The following is a 7,480-nucleotide window of genomic DNA, read 5'->3' on the forward strand; positions in this document are numbered from 1 at the left end:
GTGTAGGGATGATGCGTTTCACGCGAGTAACTTCGCCCTTCGTACAGTGATGGCACAGCGAATGTGCCTGCGATCTACGATCGCAAACGCGCTGCGCCATCGCTGAAAATGTTTCTCTCACACGAGCCGTCCCGCACTGATGATGGTGTATACCATCTTTGAAAGAGCACTCTGCGGTATTATCCCGGAGAAGACGGTTTTCGGAAATCCTCGATGGATGGAAGAGAGATCGCGAAAAGTGCCGGCTCGTGCGGGAGGAATCGTCTATTGGAGTGAAAGTTCGCCTCCGGATACGCATGAAACTTACGCCACCGTGGAGTCCAAGTATAATCCCGAGTTAAGTAATTATTGTAAATATATCCGTCGCGCACACGCGACGATATAACGGAGGAGAGATACTATAAAGAGAAAAATATATATAATTATACATATATACATTATATATATATATTTTTTTGTTCGTGAGAAAGCGCACACAGATGGACGCGTCGTCGCTGCGGACGATAATAAATTATTGTTATTGATAATATCTTATTACTATTATTATTATTATTATAATTATAATTATTATAATAATTATTATTATTATCGTCATCGCTACTATATTGTTAGTATTACTGTTATCATTAAAACGCGTCACTGATTAAGTGATGTACTTGTATATTATCGTATACGACGCGACCTCTTTTGAGATCCGGGCTCTTCGAGCGAGAAGGATTTGAACTGCCGAGGTTCGTGTGGGTTTTTTTTTCTGTTTCCTTATTTATTTACACGATTGACATTCTTCGTGGTGAGATTAGAGGCGGAATTAGCCACCTCGCGGCGTTCTGATTGTTACTTAGAAAGAGAAAAAGGGAGGGAGAGAGAGAGAGAGAGAGAGAGAAAGAGAGACAGCCATCTCTGCTCACTTTATCCGACTGCGACTCTCCTCAGCTTTTTCCTGGCTAAGACTGACGAGAGTTCTCGTAGCGATATAGGATAATTAATATCTAATCGTGAACACCGAACTGGACGACCGAGTATCGCTAGCGTAGCCTCTTCTCTTTCTGCGCGAGAGAATTCTTGTTTTCAGCGTCTCGTCTTTAAAAATCGATCTTAAACCTGTCTCGGGACAGATGTGCTGCAACGTCATTCGGTATCACGAAGTGAATCAGATCCCGGGATTCATCCTTGTACCCGCGAGAAGGAATCGCGATGTCAGCGAAGCTTCGTCGAACGGAGTTATCGAGGCGCGCGTTAGCTACTTTTACGTTTACTTTTACGGTTCGCTCCCGGTGTTATTATCGTGTGTTGACACTTCTAGTGATGTACGTGTCTTCCTGAATTTTTCTATTTCTCTTTTCGCTCCATTTTCCCGCCCCTTTCCACACTCCCGTCTCTTCTACTTCTCCTTTACTACTATTCTTTCATCTCGTCGCGGTCTATGACACATTCGTCACGTCGCTGATCATCATCTCTCGCTCTATACTCGACACATACAATTAGCAATTAATAATTAAGAGTCAACAACCCGCGATGCAAAGTTTAAGAAATCGCCGTCCGGAACTGCGAGATTTCTTGTCGACTTTGGCACTCGGCACTCTCGAAAGTAAGATAAGTAGTAAAAATCACACGCGTGACGGATCCCAATAGAGAAACTGTCGACGTTGTATATATGTATATATATGTATATCATTATGATTTTATATATCTGTTACATATTATGTGCATACATATACATATATATATATATGTATAAAAAAGAGCATCTCTTTGTGCTAAAAAAAAAAAAATGTTCCGTGCATACATATACGTCGCTCACATCGTCATCCTAATCGATCTACGTAAGATGCGCGTATGTATCGGTACGGATACTCGATCGAGGATACTGATCGATATGTACATACAGAATACGTAAATCAATCGCCCTGTAATTAAAGTCTATCATTTTTAATGTACGTGAAACTTATTATATTGTGGAGTGTAATATTCGTATAAAAAGAGGCGATCGCCCGCGCTGACGCTCCAATCATTCTCGCTCGAATCGTCCACGTTGGAGCATACTCTTAAGAACGAATTTCATTATTTTCTTCGAAAACGGTGACAAACCTTGCACATTTCTAATGTACGCCGACAGCTCTGTACGAATAAAGATTTGGAAATAATCGAGTTCCGCCGAGTCTTGCATCCATCCCGTCTTGCGTGATCTCTCTTCGATAAACGATTTAGATTTTACAATGCTTATTAAATTAATATAACTCTATAATTCTTTTTATTTGTTCAGAGAAAGATCTGAGTGCATTGCTTTCATATGATTAAATTTATATTTAATATAAAAATTAATTAAAATGATTGGCATTGTACTTTTGATATTGTTTTAGATTTAAATGTCTCACAAAGTGGGAACATGGTCTTTTTGAGATAATCGACTTAATTTGCGATAAAATGTAAATTTAATATGCGAATTTTACAATATCAGTATGCACATAAATTATATTTGCACCTTATTTGGAGACCACAGCACTCATATTAAAGTTCTTTTTTACTTTTCATTTAATTTATATTATTCATAAACGCGGCAAATTAAATAAGAAATGAAGTTGTCATCTAGATGCAAGTATATAAGGAAATACAGATGTCATTTTTTATATACAAAATGACACGGCGATTAAAGTGTTAAGCAGTTACTCATGTACGTACTTGTTTAATATTATAAGTTTATCCATCATAAAATTTGGCGACTACAAATGCAAGGGCTTTTCATACTGCTTATATGATTAACACATTATTTATTTTTGCTATCGTGGAATAATTTTAGAATATGCTTCACGCGTTAAGGTGATACGGACATTGCTCATAAATTTCCAAGCCAAAGTAAATAAATTTTCATTGTCTGAGAGATTAAAAAGTAAAAAACAAAACAACACACAGTTCGCGAATCGTACACTGTCTGACCGACCGGGACTTATTACTGCTTTGCATTGCAAATTTAAATTGTTCTCAGCGACCACGGGATGATGCGTTCTTTGAGAATAAAATGCAAAGATGCACGATGCTCTATCTAACGTAACACATATTTTAACTTGTCTATGAAACATTGCATCGCAAATGATCGTCATACTTTGTTTGAAGCACAAAGCGTAGTATCTCGTCACATATTTCTGACACAATTTTTAAAATAAAGATATAGTTTTTTTGCATTTATTTCACAGAAAGTCTTTGTTCCACGTTATTTTGCGCGGAGATGTCAAATAAAGAAAGCTGGCCGTTAACATATTCAACAATGAGACAAAAATTAATAAAAAATATTTAACATTAAAACTCTTAAAAATCTGCGAAATTGCATCTCAAGTATGTACGGAAATAGATAATGAAAGTTTGTTTCACAGTTAACATTCACCGAGAATTTTATCTTGATACAATTTAATTAAAGTGGCTGTGTTATTATTTTTTCTATTAATATTTAATTCTAATAGTTTTATAATTAATCAATTATCGCACGTATAATTATTTATACAATATGCGATACATAATCAATAAATAAAATAAATATTTTTTGGTATAAAATACAAGTAATATATAAAGAGAAAAACTGAATTTTTTATTTGAAAATTCTAATTTCTTTTAATTAAAGAATTTATACCTAAAAATAATTTTTAAATGTTTTTAAAAATTTGTAGTTTTAGAAACTTTTTGTGTATGTGTGTGTGTATCTTTTCTCTTGAAATATTTTAAAATTTGTATTGAAAAGAAAGTTGATTCATGTGACAATGACAGGATACGATAGGATATTCTCCATAAATATAAATGTATTTGTCTTGTTGCAGATTCAATGTAAATTAATACATTAATACATACATTATCGCATCTCAAGTATGTACGGAAGTAGATAATGAAAGTTTGTTTCACAGTTAACATTCACCGAGAATTTTATCTTGATACAATTTAATTAAAGTGGCTGTGTTATTATTTTTTCTATTAATATTTAATTCTAATAGTTTTATAATTAATCAATTATCGCACGTATAATTATTTATACAATATGCGATACATAATCAATAAATAAAATAAATATTTTTTGGTATAAAATACAAGTAATATATAAAGAGAAAAACTGAATTTTTTATTTGAAAATTCTAATTTCTTTTAATTAAAGAATTTATACCTAAAAATAATTTTTAAATGTTTTTAAAAATTTGTATTGAAAAGAAAGTTGATTCATGTGACAATGACAGGATACGATAGGATATTCTCCATAAATATAAATGTATTTGTCTTGTTGCAGATTCAATGTAAATTAATACATTAATACATACATTATCGAAGAATATTGTGTAATGTGAAACAAAGTTTTGATTCGTGAAAATTTTTGGCGAAAATAGAACTTTTTACGATTTCTTATTCTTTTCTAAATTTTCTAAAGTTTTAATGTTACGAACCTTAAACTTTCAGTTTTTAAAAATCTATGAAATTTTAGATCTTTGAATTTGTGTAAAAGTTTTATGTTCTGGAGAGAATCTACTAATCTTCTCAAATTTGCGTCTTAAAACTTTGATATTCGCAACTGCGTACTCATCTTTTAGGAAACGGGAGGGGTTTGGAATATAAAATATTTATAATCTTTATAAAAATTTTAATTTGTGAGCTTTAGGCCTGTCTTTGAGAGTCGGATTCTCAAGGGATGAGAAAGAAATTTTTTTTGTCTTTTAATTTCTTTTGAAAATTTTTCTTTCTTGCACTTTTAGTTCGATAAATCTTATTTATTTTATTTAACTGGAATTACACTAATTTCCTTATTTCAATAGTTTCAAGAAATCATTATTGTTTTTGTTCTACATTGTCGGATATCGCCAGCAACGCATAGCGAAATCGCGGATTATTCCGCGTGGAAATCCATGCATATATTTCCACGACAAGTGGGGAAAATATTTCTTGTCTCAAGAAAAATATCAAAATGATATAGTTTGCGCGCGACTCATCACAAGATGGGTTTTACATTATAAATTCAAATTGTTTTCAGCAATCATGGAATGATACGAACTTTGAGGACGAAATATGATGTATATTTTCCGCGCCGTGTATATTTCAGTTTCATCACGAAATGTACATATTTGTATCGCAAATTGATGTCTGTATTTGAAATTTAATACGCGGTAAATTGTTTTACTGCTAACATTTCTTATACTAAGAACACACATTTTCTGGTTTATTTTATTTATTATATTATTATTATTATATGAATAAAATTTAGGAGCCGCAAATCTTTCGTAGCAATATCTCAAGATGTTAGATTAAATCAAAACTTTTAACAATTGAAAAATAATTAGTACCGTTTCTTCGATTCTGATTTGAAAAAAATATTAAAGTAGATATAAGTTAAAAAATTTTCAAATATATTAATTTTTTTCATCATAAAAAGAACACTCGGAAATTGCTTCCTGAGTTATGCGGATTCGTCATGAATCATTTCGCACATATAGAATTCTTGCTTCTTTGCATATAGATTACAGCTGCGTTTGTTGCGCGCGTGATCTTCTGATGCAGTAGTACATATCTACCGATTTCCAGACGCAGTAGTACATCCTCGCGTCTGAGTGGTCATAGCTGCGTGTGAGCATAACTGTCATATAGACAGATAGCCAGAGCCGCTAGTCAATATCGATTTCTATAAAGATTCGCGTATTAATCCTATCTGTTAATTAACGACCGTTTTTCATTAGACGATTAATATGACGTTTGATTTTATTGTTAGTAAAGGCTTAGTTCAAAACAAAAGTTCCGAAATTATACTGAAGCTTCAGTATTATAATGAACTTTACTTAATTGAATTCAGTTATAATTTGTAAGTTAATAACAATCTTAATTAATTAATCACTTCTAATTAGGATGCAAGATTTTATTGTATAAATTAATATTATCAAAGATCTTTTATGCAATATAAGTTATAAATTATTTTTTGCATAATTTTACACATTCTATTAGAGATAGAAATTAATATTGAGTACATCGTAATTGTTGATCGGATGAAAAATGTGTGGTTTGAGACAATAGATATGCTCCGTTTAGCTATTTTCGAAAAACAAGACTTTTCGCCTTCTCTTGTCCACCAAACATTTCGGAACGAAAATAGTATCAAACAGAGTGCACCTATTGAAAATATATAAACTTTTATAAAATTTTTATATTTCTTTTATTTTTGGACGTAATTTTATCTTATTAATAAGATTTTTGCGAATGAAATGACATCAAAAAACGCGACATTTGGATCAATTTCAATTAAATACAAATTTAAAAATTAGATAAAAATTTTTTTCCTTATCTAAGTAAAAATTATCCGAATGATATCATGTTTTTGATGTCGTTTTAATCGCAAAAATTTCATTAATGCATTAAAATTATTTTCAAACTGATAAATGCAAGTAAGAACCTCTCTCAAAGTAAGAATTGAAATGACAGAAACCCAAATTAAAAATTATCGTTTTGCAATCCTTACAAACAATAATTATTTTTCTATCGATACTTAGAGTAAAAATAGTTTGTCTTATGCTTTAATAATTTTTCGATTATTTAAACATAATTCGGATCGAGAACGCGCAATTAAACAATCGAATCGTAGAATCGAGTAAATAGTATTACGAAAGACTCTGATACACATCAATCGTTTAATAAATAATTATATAATCTACAATTTAAAATACTTGTGAAATTTAATATTCGGCTTGTATATATATTATAGTACGTAAAATATTTCGGCAGCGAATTTAATCAATAACATACTATTAGGCCTGGCGGCGTAAACAATAGCGCGCTATTGTTAACGTGTTACGGCCTTGTTATTATTTGCACAGCGATACTTGAATAGTATTGTTGTAGTGAGGGAGACGCTCCGTCGAATTCCTTTCCCACTTCCACTTCTTATTTCTTATTATTCGCACGGCGACATTTAGACAGTGATAAGTGATATACTAGTTCGAGACGCTCCGTCAAAATTCTTTTTTAAATGCGATCGTGACAAATATCGGGAAACAACTTTCTAGGCAACAAATATTTATTTAAAAAAATACTTAAAATTAAATATATTTCGTCCAATCTGCTTTATCATTCGACTTTTCGACGTTCTAAATATGATTCGGATTAAAATAATCGAAAACGCGCAATAAAATAATCGAGTCGCAAGTCCGAGTAATTAACATAACGATAAGCTCCGTGATATAATAATCGTTTATTGAATAAATTATCTATAATATAAAATACTTATATAATTTAATATTTCGCATATATATTTTATAGTATGTAAAATATTTCGGCAGCGAATTAACAATACCTAACATGATTTAAAGAAGAGAGAATTAGAGAAAAAGATTGTTATATAAAAAACTATAATCTTGTAAAAGTTTTTACTTTAAGATTATAGTTTTTATATGAAATTATTAGAGTTATTAGCAGTATTTCTTTTTCTCAAAATTCAGAAAATTATTTTATTAATCTGCTTATTATTATA

The sequence above is a fragment of the Formica exsecta genome, unplaced genomic scaffold (genome assembly GCF_003651465.1).
Source record: "Formica exsecta isolate Colony F162 unplaced genomic scaffold, ASM365146v1 scaffold26, whole genome shotgun sequence".
Classification (NCBI taxonomy): Eukaryota; Metazoa; Arthropoda; class Insecta; order Hymenoptera; family Formicidae; genus Formica; species Formica exsecta.